General features: G+C 34.3%; 2 pseudogenes; both read left to right on the plus strand.

Moving 5' to 3' along the window:
- Positions 1–16,895: 16,895 nt before the first annotated feature.
- Positions 16,896–17,598, plus strand: LOC107160972 (annotated as a pseudogene).
- Positions 17,599–18,246: 648 nt separating this feature from the next.
- On the plus strand, positions 18,247–22,000 carry LOC107160967 (annotated as a pseudogene).
- The last annotated feature ends 250 nt before the right edge of the window (positions 22,001–22,250 follow it).

Below are 22,250 nucleotides of genomic sequence, written 5' to 3' on the forward strand. Positions count from 1 at the left end.
TTTTTTTTCTTTTGTAAGAAATTTAATTATTCAAAGAAATAACAATAAAAACTTATGGGTAAAGCATAAGATGTATTGAGTTATAACAAAGCAGGTGAATGTAAAGGGAAGAGTTACAAATTGAAAAAGAACATCACTGATACAATGCTGAGAAAGCCCTTATATGAAGGACACACTGTGGAAAATAGATAGTCAAAGAACTAATTGAGATGGTAAATTAGTAGCTAAAAAGAAAACCTGTGTGTAACAAAATTAAGCAAAGCATTGGTAAGAGCATAAATGGAGTGCTTGCCCTGAGCCCTCAATATCACCAGCAAAATCCAGTTTATTGTTCCAACTGTGGCTGAGGGTACTGTGGACTTAGAGGAACATCTTCCCACTATTCTGCTGTCATGTTCACTTTGGTCTATTGCTAATGACCAATGATTCAGGATTATGTGTTAAGGATATTAGATGATGAAAACTGTACTACTTTCAAAACAGAAAATGTTACTTTGGCTTCCAGCTAAACTACTAGTTGTATGTGTGATTAGGATCCAATTTACTCATTTCTCTTTGTTTTTTCCTTATATCTCTGGATATGTTGTTAAATAAAATACATTGGAGGACATTGATTTGGACTGAGCTCCTGCACACTAAGCCTAACAGACCAAGCATGTTGCTGTTCTGTATGCTGCTAATCCCCATGGCTCAAGAGGTCTTCACTTCTCAGGATATATATATCAGACCAAGTCATTACAGAGTTTAACCACAGTATCTGAGCGTCAGACAATCACAGAAGGCTCTGCAACTCAGTAACCAATTAAGTTGTCTCTATATCTCTCTTCCATTTTCTATACATGCTGTTAGATAAAGTCCTGGGCTGGAGTTCGCTGAAATTGTTTTAGTCTGGGGACTGTCTGATTTGAGAACTACTTTTGTTTTGTTATGCATTGCACTCTTTTATTTATAATTGCTCACATAAATACTTTGGAATTTAATTAAGATTTTTCTTTTGATTCATACAAAGGCAAAATTTCAACAAATTTGGTCAAATAATCTAATTTACTTTATTTTCAATTCATGAATTTTATTTCATTTATAAATAGAGAAGTGTAAAAAGAAATGAAAACACAGAAATAGAAAAGCAGTCTGCCAGGTCTGGCAGAATAATTGTTTTTTTTATAAGAGAGTTTGAGCAGAAGCTAGGGAAGGGCATAAGACAAAGTGAACTGATTAACATTACTTTGCTTTCCTTGTAAGGGTGAAATGAACCCTTAATGTGTGGCTGGGGATGTGGCTCAAGTGGTAGCGCGCTCGCCTGGCATGCGTGCGCCCCGAGTTTGATTCTCAGTACCACATAAAGAAGAGATGTGTGTCTGCCGAAAACTAAAAAATAAATATTAAAAAATTATCTCTCTCTCAGAAAAAAAAAAGAAAAAAACCTCTTAATGTTAACAGAACATTATCTTACTGTGTTGGATAAAACTGGCCTGTTTAGGTAATTGGTCATTCTCTTCTGTTTTCTCAAAAGGAGACCCCTATCCATATTATTTATTTATTTTAAAAGTTGATTTTATTTTTTTTAAATACCCAACAGAGGAATGCATTACAATTCTTATTCCACATATAGACTGCATTTTTTCATATCTTTGTATATAAAGTATTTTCATACTAATTCAGGTCTTCATACATGTACTTTTTTGCATTACAATTCTTATTACAGATATATACCACAATTTTTCATATCTCTGTTTGTATATAAAGTATGTTGACACCCAATTCGTGTCTTTATACATGTATTTTGGATAATGATGCCTATCTATTTTATTTAACAAATACAATATACATTTTTTTTAAAAAAATGTAATTATTTATTATGTACAACTATAGAACACCAACTGAAAATATGAGAAACTATTCAAGTGTCAAATTTCTATGGTTTTATAGGTTAAATTTCCCATCTTGGTTTCCTGTGATCTTTCTTTTGAAAAGGTTTAGGGGAAAAATGCTGAGGCCCAGTCACCAAGGCATATAATTTTTTGAGACCCCAAAATCTTTCAATTGAGAACTCAGCACTTTAGAAGGATGTCTTGAGTTTAAGTTGGAAGTTTAAAGTCAGCATTTTCTTAATTGAGAGAATCTAAGGAAGTACCATTTTGAAAGAGGAAAAAAAAATACAGAGAAGTGGAACTGGAGGGAAATATAATGTGAAAAAGAGATCAATGATAATTATTTCCTTCAATAATGATTATCATTTTTTGTACCAGGGATTGAACTGAGAGACACCCAACCACTGAGCCACATTCCTAGCCCTTTTTATTTTTTTTATTTTGAGACAGAATCTTGCTAAGTTGCTTAGGCTGAATTTGAACTTGCAGCTCTCCTGCTTCACCTTCTTAGCAGCTGGGATTACTGTCATGTGCCACTGGTCTCAGCTCCTTCAATACAATCTTGGAGAAAGATCATTTCTTCACTCATGTGTTCCTGTACACCCATCCCCTTGGATATCTTTCATCTTCTTTAAACATTGTTAGTCCATTTCCAAAGAAATATGGAAACATTCAATTCTAATGATATTTGGGACACACCCATAAGTAACTATATTACCATAATTCTATTAAGAAATGAAAATAAAAAAGATCTTTTGCTCATGGTTTATTACCATCTCCACTATGAGGTCAACTTTATTTTCAAGATTGTATATTTTGTCTTCATTGCCTGAGGTCCTGTCTTCCAAGTGATCCAGTCTGTTGGTGATGTTATGTATTCAGTTTTTTAATTTGTTTATTGTTTCTTTCATTTCATGGATTTCTGGGTTTTTTTTTCTCAATATCTCTATCTCTTTCTTGAAGTAATCTTTTGCAACCTGTATTTGCTCTCTTATCTCTTTGTTGGTGTGATCTATGGTTACCTGTACTTATTCTCTTATCTCTTTGTTGCAGTGGTCAATTTTTGCCTGTATCTGCTTACTTAGGTCATTCTTTAATTCACAAATCATTTTAGTTATGTATATTCTGAACTCCTTCTCTGACATTTCACCTACTGTCCTACCTATGGATTCTATTGCAGTATCTTAGCTTGTTTGAGGCACTTTCCTCCCTTGTTTTTTCATGATGTCTATGTGTCTTCCTCTCTTGCAGTGTACATCAGAGCTATTACAGCTTCTGCCCTATTGTCTTATGGTGTCCCTATAGGTTACCAATACCTCACTTTGAAGGGAGAGATCAATATCACAGCACTCAATTTACCCAAAGTTCAGCCATATATCATTTTGCTTCTATTTTTACATTTACAGTTTTGTCATTATAATCAGAAATGATGAGTTTGATTATCTTCTATCATATAGTCAAAAGATTTGCATAATGGTTTACAGTTTCTAATGGTGGAAGGGGGAATGTGGGGTTGGCTGAGATGTTTATGAGGTAGAATGGTAAGAATATTGAGTAACAGATTATATAAAAAGTGAGAGGGTAATCATAAGAAGTTGGTTATTAGTAGGAGAAACAAGAGATAGGCAACCCCATGCAAGACCCCATTTTACCTCAGCAACAGGATAACTGTTAGCACCCCTAGTAGAGAAACCTCTGTAGCCAGGTCCCCAGGGACCTTGGTGATGTATTACCGGGTCCTTATTGTTATCCCTTGATTGAAGTGGTAATATCCCAGTTTTGTGGTGATGGCAGCTTCAAGCTTCAACCCTGATATTGGACTGTGGAGCCACAATTTGGTGAACCCCAGCACAGGTGGCTCTCCACACATGGATGTGGCCTGCCTCCAGATCTCCAGGTGTGGGGTGGCAGGGCAGGCGGGCCTCTCCTCTGGAGCCAAGCATGTCTTCTTTTACCACTTCTATTCAACATCATCCTTGAAACTCCTGCCTGAGAAATTAGGGAGAGAAAAAAAAATTAAAGGGATATGAATAGAAAAGAAGAACTCAAACCATCACTATTTGCTGATGACATGATCTATTTTGAGAATATCCAGAAATTTCTGCCAATAAAACTTCCTAGAACTAATAAATAAATTCAGCAAAATATCAGGTCATAAAATCAATATTCATACATCAACACATTCCTGTACATCAGTGGTAAATCTACTGAAAGAGAAATCAGTAAAACTACCCCATTCACAATAACCTAAAAAAAAAATGGCATAAAATTTAATAATAGAGGTGAAAGACCTCTACAATAAAAACTGAAGAACAATAAAGAAATTGAATAAGACTTTAGAAGAATACCTCCCATGCTCCTGAAAAGGCAGAATTAATATGATCAAAATGGCCATACTACCAAAAGGGTTTTATAGATTTAGCACAATTTCTATTAAAATCTCCATGATATTCTTTATAAAGCAAGAAAAGCCATCATAAATTTATTAGGCAAAATAGGAGACACAGAATAGCCAAAGCAACCTTTATCAAGAAGAGTAAGATAGGCACCATCATAATACCAGAACTTAAATTATGCTAAGAGAGCATAACAAAAATTGCATGATATTGATACCAAAACAGACACATAGACCAATGGTTTGGAATACAAGATATGGAGACAAACCCACATAAATATAGTTACCTCATACTAGACAAAGGATCCCAAAATTTTCACTGGAGGATTGATAGCCTATTCAACAAATGGTGCCAGGAAAATTGACCCTCCATAAGTAACAAAATGAAATTAAACCCCAATCTCTCTCCCTTCATGAGACTGAGCTCAAAGGGGATTTTTAAGATTTAGGCTCTACAGAGACCCTATGCCTAATAGAAGAAAAAGTAGTCCCTAATCTTGACCATATTAATCTAGGCTTTGAATTCCTTAAAAAGACTCAAAAAGTGCAAGAAGTAAAGTTAATAATTAATAAATGGGATGGATTCAAATTAAAAAGCTTCTTCTCAGCAAATGAAACAATCAATAACATGAGGATAGAGGCTATAAAATGGAAGAAAAACTGCTAGGGTCCTGCCCTAGCGGGGTCCAGGAAGTCCTGAAGGATGAGTGGCATAAGCAAAAATATGAGACAGGAGTCATTCCATTGGAGCAATTTCCAGAGAAAGAGCTCTAATGCAGCTTTCTCTGGGTCATCTTTTATTGCAATTTTTCTCATCATTATAGATTCAGAATATGTCATTGATTATACAATTTCAAAACGTTTCCAAGACATAACATTTCCTTAACCAAAACTAGGGACATAGAAAAATGTAACCTCAATTTGCATTTTCCAGGATGTGACTATTAGTTATCAATCATTAATAAAATGTGTCACTAATTAACATTTTTTTCAGATTTTCCCAAGATGTACTATTTTCCCCAAGATATCCTATTTTCTCATTAACTAATGCCAAACTACATAACCAGACTCTAAGTCTCCTAACCTATCATTGACCTTTAAGTTTTAAAGCATACTTGCACTTTTATTTATAATCTAAAATTTCAATCTAAAAAAGTCCCCTTAAATCTTATAGTTAAAATAAACTGAAGTTTATAAACCATTCCTAAAATATATCAGAAACCCATACAACTAAAAACTTAAGAATTCTAAACCCAAGAATCTAAATAGAATAATATTTCTAACATTAATCTAAAAATATGTCTTATAAAGCTACTTTAATTAATTCCTAAATTTATTCTCATAAAACTGGTTGAGCTGCTTTCTCAAAGAGTTTCTTTGTTTCTCAGTTAAGGTGCACTAGTTCTTATATCTTTATAATCTTTCTCAATAAAAAGTAAGTTCTAAACATAAGTCCACTTTCTGCCAATATTAAGTATGCTCATTATAAATCCCTATGTGATGTAAAAGAGGGTTTATAGAAATGAAAATAATGTATCCTTATATGTCTTAACTTTCCTAAGTGTATAACATAACTTTCCTTAATCAAGAATGAAACTACATATGGTGGGTTTTGTAAATGAGCATAATGATTAGGTTTTTTAAGAGGCTGGAAATATGGGCTTGGGTTCTAGTTGATATAATCAATGTGGTGCCTAAAATTTTTGTGACATTTCAGAAAATGTTTGTTTTCCATTATCAGTTTTGTCCTCAATGTGCTGAGATAGAAGAGCAGCTTTCTACTTTGTCCTTGATATGCTGAGGGTAGTAGAACAGCCTTCAAGGCATGAACTATCTGTCATGTTCTAGCCATCTGAAATTTAATTTGGTTTGGCATTTAACATACTCATGCCTCCTGTCAGGAACATGAGCATGAAAATGAAAATCCCAATTACATAAAAAACGGTCTCATGGTTTCAGTTTCCCACCAACCAGCATGGCTTTGACAGCATTCATTCTCACTGTGACCTTGTCAAGACAGTGGGAGAGCCGCTTCGCCAGCACTTATTTTCACTATGACCTTGTCAAGAGAGTGAGAGGGGGATCACCTTCACCAAATACCTTTATCATGTGCACCTCAGATACAGCATTAATCTCCAGGATATAAAAACTATTCAAAAACTTTACATAAAATAAACAAATAACAGTCAATAAAAAGGCTAAGGAACTGAACAGCCGCTTCACAGAAGAACAAATACAACCAATCAACAAATACATGAAAAAATGTTCAATATCTCTAGCAATTAGAGAAATGCAAATCAAAACTACTCTAAGATTTTATCTCACTGTAGTCAGAATGACAATCATCAAGAATAAAAGCAAAAACAAATGTTGGTAAGGATGTGGGCAGAAGGTACTCATACATTACTGGAGGAAATGCAAATCAGTGCAACTATTATGGAAAGCAGTATGGAGATTCCTCAGAAGACCTGACATGGAACCACCATTTGACCAAGCTATCCCACTCTTTGGTTTATACAGAAAGGACTTAAAATCAGCATACTATAGTGGTGTAGCCATATAAGAGTTCAACTCATAAGATCTAAAGAATGGAAACAACCTAGTTGCCCTTCAACAGATGAATAGAGTTTTTTTAAATATATGGTATGTATACAAAATGGAATGTTACTCATCCTAAAAGAATGAAAGTACATTTGCTGGAAATGGATGGAAATGAAGAATATCAAGCTAAATGAAATAAGTCAATACCCAAAAAACAAAGGCCAAATATTTTCTTTGATATTAGGATGGTAACTTACAATAAGGGGAGGGGACTGATAGAGAGAATGGATTAGGCAGAGGGAAGGGAAGGGAGGGTAGGGCATATGGACATAGGAAGAACAGTAGAATGATCTGGATATTATTACACTATGTGCATACATTTCTACTTGACTGGTGTGATTCTACATCATGTACAACTAGAAGAATGAGAAGGTATACTCCATTTACATGTTATATGTCAAAATGCATTCTACTCATGTATAACTAACTAGAACAAATTAAAAATTATTTTTTAAAAATCCTGTAGCATGATTGATTCCAGATTTTGGCAGAGGAAAAAAAGAAAGTTATTCTCATTCCATGGGATAAATAGAGAAAAATCATCACATCTCACTTGCAATATGTCCCTTATATAATTTATTTATTGTTATTAATGTGTATATAAAAGTGAGTCCTTCTGAATTGAATTTATGCTTGCCTTTCATCTGCTGGATTTGAACTATTAAAAATCTTCACCTCCTACTTCATTCTACCTTCTGCAAAATATCACTTGAACCTATTAAATAAAATTAAAAAGGACAAGCATTATACCTCTTAAAAGATAATGCATCTCAAGGCCTTACAAAAACCAGAAGAAACAATACCTAAAGTCAGTAGGTCGAAAGATATAATAAAGGTCAGAGCAGAAATATATGAAATAGAGATTAAAAGAACAATACAGTGCATATATGGGACAAAGAGATGGTTCTGTAAAAAGATAAACACAATTGACAAACTTTAGCTAAATAATCAAAACAAAAAGAAAATACCACAATAAATAAAATTAGAAAAAATGGAAACATCACAACAAGATGCCACTGAAATTCAAAGAATGACTACAAAATATTTTTTTTTAATTATATGCCAACAAATTGGAATATCTTAAACAAATTTCTGGAATCTTGTCCTACCAAGATAGAACCAAACAAAGGGTAGCTGTAAACACTGTGTGAAACAGATTTGGGATTTTCTACATAAAGACCATCCAGGAACAAGGATCCTAAACTGGTATTAGTAAAATATCAACTGAGAGTGTGTAAATAAACCTTGAAAACTTGATTATGTAGATTTTAGTCAGTCTTAATTGCCCCCTCCATCTGGTATTCCCACCCTTATCCAACAGACACACTGGAGCAGGCCTGAGTTTAAAACTGTCAGTTTGGAGTTTTACTTTGAAAGATAATGAGACTAGATGCACACTAATTTATGGCCTGCAAAATAATAGCACTGATATAAAGAAAAACATCAAAAGAATGTAAAATTCATCCAGATGTGGTTGTGTACACCTTTAATCCTAGTGGTTTAGGAGGCTGAAGTTAAGAAGACCACAAGTTCAATGGCAGCCTCAGCAACTTAATGAGATCCTGTCTTTGAAGAAAATATGAAAGGGCTGAGTGTGTGCCAGTGGTTGAGCAACCCTGGGTTCAATCCCTGGAAAACAAAACAGCAATAACAACAAAAATAATTATGTAAAATTCAAAGCAAAATTACTTTCATCTTACTGAGATTCTCCCCTTAGAGCCACCTTCGGATAGTTTGGAGTTTGCATGTCTTAGTAAAGCCAACATACTTTCTATTCAACATTTGACTAGAAGTTTGTCCAGAAATACAGTGTCACAAGAATTAATTATTCCCCATTCTTGAAATTAAATCTTTTACACAGACAGATTAATAAAATCATAATTGCTGTTTTATTGTTCATTGTGTAGAAAATGTATGCTTTCCAGTTAAATAAACACATTTAATTGTTTGTTTCGTGGTACTAGGGATTTAAACAAAGGGCACTCTACCCCTAGGCCTTACCTATTTTTTTTTTTAATTGATATAGGGTCTTGCAGGTATCTGGAACTTGTGATCTTACAGCCTCTGTCACCCAAAACACTGGAGTTACAAATGTGTGCCTCTGCTGCTGGCCGAAATATACGAAAAAAAAAAAAGTGTCTCTGTTCAAGTTTAGAGAGTTTTTAATTTTTATAATCATAAAAAATTGTCTCTGAACACATCTATAAATTGAACACATTTCAGAGTCTGGATCTTTTTTTTCTTATTTTAGTTGTTTTTATTTTGATGCATGAAATATAATGAAATAAGCCAAATATAGAAAGACATCAAAATACTCTGCAAGAATCTAGAGTCCAAGAAGAGTATAGTCCAAGAAGATATTATTGTTGAAAGAAGTTTTAATGAAATGAAGCTACATTATCAATATAGTCAGTTTTTTCAAAGTTTGACTATTCATACTCTCCAAATATTGATGAATGTATAGAAATATTGCAGGTCTTTGTATACACCAAAAATGTGTATTTGTTTAAAGTATAAATTCTGTGAAACTTATTACTAATTACATTATAGGCTGAAAAAACGTTGTCACACCATGAAATTCTCCCTTACCTCACAAAAAAATTATTAATGAATGATTTGAGAAATGTTATTTTTATTATAAATGAGAGATCCTAGATAGAATTTTTCAAAATCATAATTAATGTAGTTTTAGAAAACAGAAATATTATACATCCAAATTGTTTCTTGTTTTCATCTCTATGACAGGGTCTGCTTGTTATTGATGAACATGTATTTATTTATTAAGTTTCAGGAACCATTTTATGCATTATTGAAACAATGCATATTGATAACTACAAAAAAAAATGAGTTAAGCCAGCAGTTTTCAAAACTCTTAGATTGTTTAGTGGGTGTATTAAGGTTGTCAAAAAAAACCCAAATAAATATATATATATATATATCTATATTTCTATGATCAAATCTGTATCCATTTGAATATGTATACCTGAGATTGGTCCATGTGTCTATAGATACCAACATATAATAGGCTGTAGACCCAGAGAAAAGTTGATGTTGCAGTCTCAAACCTGAAGACTGCCTGCAACCAGAATTCTTTCTCTTCAGGGTACCTTAGTCCTTTACTCTGAGACCTTCAGCTGATTGGATAAGGCCCATTCACATTTTGGAAGTTAACCTGGTTTAATCCAAGTCTATTAATTTAAATGTTAAATAGGTCTAAAAAATTTTGCCCAGCACATTTTGATTACTTTGATTAAAACCTTGGTGCAACTAATGCATAAAATTAACCATCACAGTTGGAAAATCAGAAAATAATAAATAATAAGAGTATTAAAGCTATATTTGAAATATTATCAAATTCCATGAAAGTAATGGGTATTGCCTTATATGGTAAGCAAGTTGAATAACATTGAAGAGGTCAAAATAGTCCTCCATGAGAGAATACTAATTGATCCAAGACAAAGACTGAAAAATCAGGTGAGCCAGGAGCTAGGAGGTTTCAGAAATGTGGTTGGAAATCAGAAAGGATATTTAGTTGTGAATGAGTTTTCATATGGTTATGGTACAAATTTACAATTTTATTTTAGTGTAGAAGGAAATATAATGGATCATATTTATGTGGAGGAGTGACTATACATACATATATGAATGTATATGTGTGTGTATATATATATATATATATATATATATATATATATATATATATATATATATAACATCTATTATATATGTGTAAGTATGTGTGTGTAAATATTAGAAATCAAACACACAATACCAAAAAAATCTGGGTTTTTTTGGTATACTTTTTCTAAACTTTTATTTAGAATTATCCAATGGCACTTCATTTTCTATTTCCTAATCATATGCAACAACGAGTCTGGGTAATCTATTATCAAAAAAAAAAAAAAAATTGCAGATTTTTTGTAAAGGGGAATGTTTTGAATTATATAAAATATATTATTTAAAAGGGTGAATTGAATTTTCTGATTTATATACACATGATAATACTTGGTCCATGCATTCAAAAATTATAAAACATAAATTTACAATGGGACTGCTTTGAGGAATAGTTTGGTTTGATATAGCTAGACTACTTACTTTTACGTTTTGGGTTTTTTTTTAGGTTTTTTGCTTTAGATTTAGAGATTTTGTTTTAATATTCTCATATGGTTCAAGGATGGAGAAAACAACTGATTCATCAAAATCATTTTATTCTCATCTATCAGTCTTGGCCATCAAAAATCTGTAATTCTGAGTTATTACCCATAATAGATTTCTTCATCTTTCGTATACCACATTTATCACATGGGGAAAACCTTTTGTGAGTTAACTCTGGTGTAAATGAAAGTTTTAAATTCTTTAATCAAATGGGTAGATGCTTCTATGATTAAATTATCTGAAACTGCCCTTAGTTTAGAAATAATCCCCTCGTGTCAGGAAGCCAAAACATGTGTTCTAGAAATAGTCTACTTGCATTTGTTAACCGTAGACAAGTAGGTTGGTAAGGCGTTATCTAATGTAAAAGTTGGAATAAAGTTTCACAATATATATATTGACTGATATTTCGGATGCTGAATGATAAAAATGGACATAGGAATAATCCTTTCTCTCCTTCTTGCCCTACCTACCCCATTCTTTCTTTTCTCACCAAACTTTCTTTCTCATTTGTTTCCCTTTTTGTTGTAGGGTTTATGACTCTTCAAAAGAAAGAACATTAGCAATTTAAATAATTTTGTAGTACATGTTCTTTTATTTTTCTTAGTAGATTTAATCCCTCAGAATTTTATATATATATATAGTGGGTATTGAACTCAGGGGAACTTGACCACTGAGCCACATCTCCAGCCCTATTTTTTTATTTTATTAGAGACAGGTTCTCATTGAGTTGCTTAGTGCCTCTCTGAATTTTTGAGGCTGGCTTTGAACCTGGAATTGTCCTGTCTGCACCTCTGGAGCCTCTGGGTTTACAGGCCTCTGCCACTGTGTGAGGCTTATCTCTCCAAATTTGTTTGCTAATTTTCTATTCACACTTTTTTTTCCTGTTAGTCAGCATTTAAATAGTTTAAATAATAAAATATTTGTATACAGTGTTCACTGCCCACATGAATGTACAGAGAATTCATAGCATTTGGATTCCTTCAGGACCCTACAGATAGCCTCTAAAATCCCTGATTAGGAAATCCTAGAGTTGAGCTGGAGCCTAGTGATTAGAACTTGGTTCAGAGGAGTTTCACAGAGTACTGATTCCTTGGATTGTCAAGAACTTCCCTAGAATAGGGAAGAACCCAGAGATTAAAAAAAGTTAATTAGGTTAGATTGACTTATTAGATCAGATTGACTAATTAGATTAGATAGATTTACTAGATTAAGTTAGATTGACTTGTTAGATGAGATTGAGTTATTAGATGAGATTGACTTATTAGATTTATTTATTAGATTCAATTGGTTAATTTCCTTTGATCTGATCACTAAATATTGTTTTTCTTTTATCCCTTCTTAGGTAATAGGGAAGAAAGCATTAACTGAATTATGCTAAAATAAGAATAGTTAGATAATATCATATTCAGAGATTATTAAGAGATGAAGATTTTTTTAATGGTCATTAGCCCTGTGTAATGACACACAGCTGTAACTTTAGCAGCCTAGGGAGCTGAGGAAGAAGGATCACAAGGCAGCCTTAGTAAATTAGCAAGGACCTAAGTAATGTAATGAGACTCATGTCAAAACAAAAATAAAGAGGTGCCTTCATTTTTTTGTGTGTAAGCACCTTTGGATTTGATGTCTACTTAAAAAAAAATGTTACTCAATAAGTTTCAGAGAAAAAGAAATTGAAGCAGCATAAATTTGAAAAGAAATCACTGTGTTTTTACCATTTTGTTCTGTAAACAGGTCATACATGTATTATTTACTACTTTACAAATAATGCAAAGGTATTCTCAAAATATAACTAAATAGTTCATAAAATGGCTAAAAACGTATTCCTCTTGGTTGTGGTAATATTATCTCTTTAGAGGTTGGTTTATTAACTTAAATTCTGAAGAAGCAAGGGAATGTAATTTTACATTACTACTAATATTACCTGTATTATTCTTCTTTTTCCAAAATTCATACACTCTTTATTGTTGCTTTTCAATCTTGCATTCTGTGCAGTCACCATTTTCATATATCCAAAATGATATTCATAGTTTATGTGAGGGGGCAGGTAGTTACTAGAAATTAAACCAAGAGTTACTTTACTACTGAGTCACATTCAGAGCCCTTTTTATTTTTTTAAGATAGTGTGTTTTGCTAAGTTGCTTATGGCCTTTCTAAGTTGTTGAGCCTGGCCTCAAAGTTAGACTCTTCCTGTTTGGACTCCTGAGTTGGTGGCATTGCAGGAATGTACCACCATGCCCAGTTTCATGTGTTCTCTTTGCACAGAATGTTGTTCCAGGATGAGCAAATTATAACTTTTTTTTTTCCCCCTCTGGAGTGGAGAAACCATTTGCATTGTCAAATTTGCTGGGCAGATGATTTCATATTCTTGGACCAGATGGACATAATACGCACATATGTCTCTACCCTTCATTCCAAATGTTTACTCAATGCATGCAGTAACAAGGACAGCACTCTGGAGATCCCTGCATTTTCATTGTCAAGGACTTTTCCTTCAGTTAGCAAGCTACCATCAATAAATATTTTACGCATGGGGAAAAAAGGTTCAATTATCATCTGAATATCTGGAATATAAAAGACTATATAGCTGAATAATTGTTGAAAGCTTGTTTAATAAAATATGCTTCAAGGTGGGGTTGTGGCTCAGTGGTGGAGCACTCCTCTAGCACAGGCAAGTTTGTTCCGCAACACCACATAAAAGAGGAAGACTGACCTGGGAAGGACAATCTTACAATTAATGCAAAATGTACTTCAGGATCCAGAGACCCCACGGAAGAGACGGCAGAGAAGAGGAGGGTTGGGAGATGGGCACCCTACCGCTGAGATGTTATGATTTCCCTTTTCACAGTCAATGTCCAGGCCTCAGGATCTCTCACAGACACAAGCCTATTGTTGTGTGTCTATTAATATTTTTCAGTGCTGTTTGCAAGCTCTGCTACTGAAAAGATTGCTATCCTTTTGGGTATTTCTTTAAATTTTTAAATCTTTATTGAAACAAGGTTTAACCCAGACTTAACTATTAACCATTTCTGAGGCAAATATTTTCTGTGTAGTCTACCTTTTATCCTATAAAAGTTATTAATATTTTCTAATAATATATATTATTTTGTTAATAGATACTATAGTATACCAAGGAAAGGATGATACTAGAAAAATTAGTAAAGCAATAGAAAAAAATTCTTGGGGGTATTTATAAAAATCATGGTCCCCAGGAAAGATGAGTTTTGCCTTTGGAATCCAAGATAATTTGTTAAAAGCACAATTGTTAAAACTCAATACAATCATTCTCCTGAAATATACAAAACAGTATAATAAAAGGTTTAGAGATCAAGTAATGATTTCCATGTATCCCCAAAAAATGTGGCACAGTCAGAACTAAATCATTAGTTGAAGAATGCATAAGAAAACGGCGGCATCCATGATAAATTCAATTATCAAGTTTTGGGAAAGTTGGGACAAAAACTATTTCTTTTAAAGTATTCCTTGCCACTGTATACACTACTTTAATTTTGTTGTTGTTGTTACAATGCAATTTGTGTAAATAGTTAAAGAAATTTGGGGACAGTCTCTTGGGAACAGGCTCTAGACTCAGAAAACATGGCTGTCAACACATGCTTTTACTTTACAACTTGTACCCATAGCACCAGGCTCATAATTTTGACTACAAACCTTTCAATGAGATCTTTTAAAATTTCAACAGATATTTCATATTTGTGGAACCAAAGTAAGAAAACAAGTTGAGGCCCATATATGGAATGTGCACATGTTTGAAATGTGTAACTAGCTAGTAAAATGTTAATGAATTTTTTTGTTTTTCTATTTTGAGACATATTATATACTCTCATAACAAGAAAATCTTGCCTAGAGTTTGCCAAGGAATAGTGTGCCCTGTCTGCTGTGGAAGAAAAGGAAGAAAAAGCTGGGTAACCCCTGGCTCAAGCAGGGAATTTGGGATTCAAGACATTATGAGGAAATTTAGGAGCCAGAAAACCTTACAAACATCTATGCCAGTGTGATCAATGTGGTTACACGGGGTGTGTCTGGAGTGTCAAGATGTTTCAGGAAGTATGTGTGAGGTGGTGCTTGTAAAGGTTTGTTGATCAAGATTAGCCAAAGTGTTAAATCAATCCTCTCTATTTTGAAATTAAAAACCATCCTAGCCTAAACTATCTTACTAACCTAATCACTTATACTATCATAATCACTCATACTAATTCCTATTGGAAGCTTCATGAAATCTAATCACTTGGAGAACAGGGTGTGGTCTTCAGAGCCTCAATAAATGGAAACTGCAGGAGGAGCTAACCTCATTCCTCTCCAGATCAGAGTAGTTTTGGAACTCACCTAGCTTTGGAGACCCCTGAAAAATACTGGTTCTTCTGTGTGAAGCGCTGATCCCCAGACAGACTTCATATCACCTCTACAGCAAGCATTGGTGAGACAATAGCCACATTCCTTAGGTGAGTATATAATTTACAAAGGAGATGTTCCTATTATTATTATTATTTCTTTTTTGTACCAGCAATTGGACCCAAGGGTGCTTAGCCATTGAGCCATATTTCCAGGCTTTTTTGTATGTGTTATTTTGAAAAAAGGTTTCACTGCATTGCTGTGGTTGTCTTTGAACTTTAGATATGCCTACCTCAGCTTCAGGTGTGACTGGGATTACAGGGATGCACCACCATACCCTGTGCAACTATTTTCTGAAACAAACAAATCTTCAAAATGTATAAATCTGTAAACTAAAATCATTTGAATGAATTGATGTTCTTTGCTTAGTTTTGAAAAATACCTCCTTTTATAGAAGCTATACAAAATTAAACAAATTGGTCATCTAATCTTACTACATAATTTTTGCTTATTATTTTTTGTATTCCTTGGTTTGTTCATATGAATAGTAAGGATAAAAAAACGCTGCCAGATGTCTCATAGACTTGTATTTGGTGTAGATTCTATAAATTGGTTAGGAACATTTTGTTCTGTAAACAGGTCATACATGTATTATTTACTACTTTACAAATAATGCAAAGGTATTCTCAAAATATAACTAAATAGTTCATAAAATGGCTAAAAACGTATTCCTCTTGGTTGTGGTAATATTATCTCTTTAGAGGTTGGTTTATTAACTTAAATTCTAAAGAAGCAAGGGAATGTATAGGCCTGCAGGAAAGTGACACTGGCTATCAGAAAGAAACCTGAGTATAAAGGAAAAGGCAATTTGTAATTACATAATGTAGAAATTAGGACCTCAATTTTTAGCTTTTGCAAAATAATTTTTTTACATGATAATTAACATTTTTTACAATGTGCTTGGGGAAATATTTTAAAGGACAGAAAGCTATTACCATTCCCATTTTCTTAATTATTGATCTGTTTTAATTCAGGCATGTAGATAGATAATAGAAACATAGAGACATTCAACAGTTCAGTATATTCAAATATAAAGATGCTGGAAGAAATATCCAATTTGACAAAGTTCACTTTAGTCTTTATTAATTTTTATATATTCAGAAGTTGATTTTGGATGGGGATCCATTTCAGACAACAAAAGATAGCACAGGGAAATTTTGGTCATAGATTTTTTTTTTTTGCATTCTTATCAATGGATTACAAGAAAGATATTTTCTGGATTATAGGTGAAAGAATACATGCAAATGAGTGGCATTGTGCACTGCATTTTATTAATGTGTTTTTAAAACTTATAATTCATTTATAAAGATGTAAACTGAAACATGATAACCTTAATTTGCTAGACAATATCTGAAACAATCTATACACTAGAGAATTATTGGTGATTGAATTACCATTATTGATTGAGAAGATAATGTGTTAGTTGTTACCTTATTTTAATGTTGATCAAAAATTTGTGTTTTGCATCTCCACCTCCGCCAACTGTGCACTGCAATCTGCACCACTGCCACTGCTCATGCCATGGGAGCCATGACTGACGACGAAGTGATACAGAAGCGTCTCCTTATTGATGGAGATGGTGCTGGAGATGATCGAAGAATTAATTTGCTAGTGAAAAGTTTCCTTAAGTGGTGCAACTCTGGATCCCAGTAGGAAGGATATAGCCAGTACCAATGGATGCTGAGTACACTATCTCAATGTGAATTTTCAATGGGCAAAACTTTGCTGCTGTATGACATCAATCTCAGAGAAATGGAAAATTATGAAAAAAAATTATAAAGAAATAGAATGTAGCATTGCTGGAGGTCATGAAAAAATTGCTGAGTGCAAAAAGCAGATTCTTCAAGCGAAACGAATACGAAAAAATCGCCAAGAATATGATGCTTTGGCAAAAGTGATCTAGCATCATCCAGACAGGCATGAGACATTAAAAGAATTAGAGGCTCTAGGAAAAGAATTAGAGCATCTTTCACATATTAAAGAAAGCATTGAAGATAAGCTAGAATCGAGCCAGAAACAGTTTCATGTTCTTCTTAGTACTATCCATGAACTTCAGCAAACATTGGAAAATCATGAGAAACTCTCAGAAATAGAAGAAGCTCAAGAAACAAGCATGGAAGCAGATCCTAAGCCATAGGCAGGAGAATCACTGTTCCCTCAAAATATTGAAAGAGCTATATATTCTTAATGTGTTTAGAATTTGTTGGGCTCTTGACATATTTGAAATTTAGCTAGTGAAGTACTTTGCTATTAAATATTAATGCACATCTCATTTATATTTCTTTATACAAAGGAAAATGGCTTCAGTATATATGTTTTTATTGAAATGCATTTTTAATTTGTAAAAAGTAAAAAAAAAAAAATCCAAAAATTTTTAATAAAATATCTCCAAGCTAAAAAAAAAGTGTGTTCTGGCTACAACACTTACTAGTAAAAAAGTCAAAGGCTTCACCAAGATAGAATGATTATGAAGTTAAAGACAATAATAAAGTTAAAGCTCAGGCACATGCCCTTTACTTAACCAAGGAACATTAGGATTATTTCATTTCACTTCAGACTTACACCCTGGAGTTATATATTGAATCAAATGCCTAAAGGTCAAACAATTAGGGAGAAATTGTACCTCAACAAAATAGGAGTACAATTTATTGGGGGAGAATAGGGTTTGGCATAATACTATAGGTAATCTGTTCTAATTATCTTTCTGATCTAAGTAGATGTGTGTTATTGAATGAGAACTTGAGTACAATTTTGTTCAGGCCTTTCTCTCTTCAAGAATAGATGAAAAAAATTTCCTAGTTTTCTTCCCTCAGAACAATGGAATCAGAAATCCCACAACCCTTCTAGAAAGAACTCACCTGCTCTCTCTGCATGAACTACCTTTCAGACCCAGTCACCATAGGCTGTGGGCACAGCTTTTGTTGGCCCTGTCTCTGCCTTTCCTGGGAATAAGCCCAAATTCCTGCCTGTTGCCATGTATACCAGAGGACATCACAGCTGAGAGACTTCAAGCCAGATATTTGTGTGAATAGGATGTCTTTACTTGCCAGACAAGCTAGTCTAAGGCAAATAATGAGCTCCAAGGAGCACATATGTGTGACCCATCAGGCGACAAAGAAGATCTTCCGTGAAGAAGACAAGTACCTGCTCTGTTTGCTTTTCTCCGACTCTCAGGAATATAGGGGTCACAGACACTGTCCCATTGAGGAGGCTGCTGAGGCGTACTGGGTAAGTGATGGTCCTCATGATGATTAATCCAGTCTTTACCAAGAGCCTAATAGGAACCAGATACCGTATAAGACATAAAGATAGGGATATCAATAGAATTTTTAAATATACCTGTCTTTGTGAGGCTAGCATTCCAATGGGAGGCTGATAAAGTCAACAAATATCATTTCAATCTATATTTAGCAGAATTAGGCTAAGACATCTTAAAGACCCCATTTTCAGAAGGACACTAGTGACCAAGAGTACATAAAAGATTATTATTTTTTTTTGTACTGGGAATTTAATGTAGGGTTGCTTTACCACTGAGTCACATCCCTTGCTGCAGTCTGGCTGGGCACAAAATCAGGAGCCACCACACAGCTTGTAGATTCAAACAGCAACTCTTTATTCCCGAACTCACACCAGCCATCTACAATCACGTTCTGGGGAAATCCACATTCTCTGCCCAAATCCACCCCCACTGGGCTTCTGTCTCCCAAAAAATACTGTCTGAATCCTGTGAGAACTCAAGGGGAACTCAGGCAGCAGGATATGCCATATTCCCAGCAGGAATAATCTTAAACCTGGAACCACCCTAAACTGGATAGTCCCAAACCGGGAACGCCCTAAACTCGGATTCGCCTTGGTCCTTGAGCAAGGTCACCTTAGATGCAATGTCACTGCAAAATGTCCTATTTCCACGAGTCCTTCCACTAAGCAACATGGGGTACGCTGGCAAGGAAATTGTCATACCTACTTGGCTAATGGCTCCCAGCAATCCCTAGCCATTTTTATTTGTTATTTTTGAGATAAGCCCTCACTAAGATGCTTAGGGCCTTACTAAATTGCTGATGCTTGCCTTGAACTTCTGATCCTATGGACTTAGCCTTTCAAGTCACTGGCATTTACAGACATGCACCACCTTGACCAGCTGAAAGAGGCTTTTATATTGGAAATACATTTAGTAATACTAGACAAATATGAAGGAGATCAATAGAGAGAAGCATTAGCAGATAAAATGATGAGGCAAGATGCCATATCTGAAAGGTAGCCAACTACATAAACTTTCTTAGTCTGTTACATAATAGAAACTTAGGAGGTAAATCAGGCACACAGGTGCAGTTTATTCTCAGTGAAGTACTTTTATTTTACATCCCTTGACTCTCTCCATCTGTTAGGAAACGTGTATATTTACTTTACATTTATAATTCCCTTATAGGAGAAGCTATTGAAGCAAATGAGATCGTTATGGGGAAAAATCCAAGAAAATAAGAGAAATCTGAATGAGGAGAAAAGAAAAATTCTAACATGGGATGTAAGTATCAGAGTTATTGCCCTAGGAAACAGCTTGAGACAGTTGTGCTACAAACTTCCCCTTTAAGAACATGTGCAGGGGCTGGGGATATGGCTCAAGCAGTAACACGCTCGCCTGGCATGCGTGGGGTGCTGGGTTCTATCCTCAGCACCACATAAAATAAAGATGTGTCCACCAAAAACTGAAAAATAAATATTAAAAAATTCTCTCTCTCTCTTAAAAAAAAAGAACATGTGCAGAGGGCTGGGGCTGTAGCTCAGTGGCAGAATGCTTGCCTAACATTTACTGGGTCTTGGGTTCTATCTCTATGTAAGGCAAAATGAACTGAAGTCATCATGTGACCTCTGGGTCCTCTGTAGAACAACAGGAGAAATAATTTTGCCTTTCAATATAAGTTCACACTTACTATTTCTAGACCCTGTATTAACAGCCACAAAAAAATGACATCAAAACAAAGCTCAGCAAATGGAAAGATGAAGGCACATACAGGGATTTGAAGACATTCAGTAACCATTAAGGAGCTCAGAAAAAAAAATTCTTAAATCTAAGATCAATCTGAGTTTTGACAGTGGAATCAGTATTGAAGACCTGTCATAGGTATTTAAGGCAGAAGCTGAGGTAGGAGATGAATTGTAGAAATTCAAGAGCATATAATTGTGCATTCAGTGTATTTCTTGCTGATGAAGACAATGAGCTCTTGGAGATAGAAAAGAGGTGCAAACAGCAAAATGGGAAGTGCACCTGTGCTGCTGAAAAGATTGCACAGGAGCCAAACAGTATGGGTTCAAGGAGAAAATAGAATATATTAAAAAGCTGGGAGGTGGGGAGACACAACACAAAGGACTGGTGAGTGGGAGTGGATACTGAGAGGAAATAGGCAATGAAATGAGGATTAATGCTCTTAATGTAACAGGGCAATATATAGCCTGCAACCTCGAGTAAAAAGGTAAAATTCAGGAGGGCTCTAATGCTTTAGAAACCTTAGGCTTAGATGCTTTAGGAAGACCTTATTGTATAGCTTCTAAAAGAAGTAGGCACTGCCTCCCTTCCCTTTATAATTCATGGATTTTTCAAAAATTTTATTATTATACATATGTTTTTATATTTTGTATTTGAATCTGTTATTTTTCTAGCTAGAACAGCCTTTGTAGTCTTGGCCTACTTCTCAATGAAATGCTAGACTGTCTTATCATAGATAATTTAATTTTACTTTTTAAACTTAAATTTGTTTTTAACTGATACAGAAAAATAGAAATTAGACATATCTATGGGCTTCTGTGAGATATTTAAATGCATATATACATTGTATAATATTTAACTCAAATTAGTCATATCTGTCTCTTTAAATATTTATCATTTTTGTTTTTGGTAAAGACATGCAAACTACTTTCTTATAGCTTTTTTACATGTACAGAACATTATGGTTTTCTAAAATCATACTACTGTATAATACCACATAAGAACTTACTATTAGCTAATTATAATTTTATACTCATTGATAAATCTTTCCCCTGATAACTTTATTTTTTATAATGAATTTTGACTGGAGTATTCTTTTCTTTTCACAGTGGAAATTTCCCTCAGTAATGAAGTAAGCAATCATAATATCAGGCTTTCTGAGGATGTGAGAACATTTGTACTTAGACAAGACCGTCAAGATGAATCTCCAACTATTTTGCTGCATGGGGAGCCCATATCTTCATTTCTGGGAAACACTATTGGGAGATGGATGTGGATAACTCTTGAGACTGGGCTGTAGGAGTCTGTAAGTTGTCCTCAACAAACATTGGTACTATGTTTGCATCTAAGAAAATATTCTTCCTCGTGTGCATGAAAGAAAGTGATCATTATAGAATTTTGACCTCTCCCCCAGTGACTTGCCAATATATAGAGAAGCCTCTGTGCCAGATTAGTGTGTTCCTTGATTTTGAGACCAAAAGTGTGAGTTTTTTGAGTTCCCTTATAGGGACATACCCTGCTTTTTCCCTGAATTTTCCTGTCAGGCCTTTTTCACTGGCCACAATAATCAAGGATAAGTCAGGATCTTGATTGTCTGGGAACTCCATGTCTAAGCAAGTCCTCAGTTGAAGAAAATAAATAATACTGTACACTCTTTTACTGTTTTTTGACTTTATTGTAACCTCATTTTATTATTAAACCATCCAGATCCTGGAAGAGGAGGAGGCAGCAGAGAGCTAAGGGTTTTTCTTACCATCTGTCAAGTACTTTGCATCTGAGCTGGAATCTTTCTCAGATGAATATCAAGGTACTTACCTAGTACATGCATCAGAACCACCTG

Source organism: Marmota marmota, unplaced genomic scaffold (assembly GCF_001458135.2).
Source record: "Marmota marmota marmota unplaced genomic scaffold, marMar, whole genome shotgun sequence".
Taxonomy (NCBI): Eukaryota; Metazoa; Chordata; class Mammalia; order Rodentia; family Sciuridae; genus Marmota; species Marmota marmota.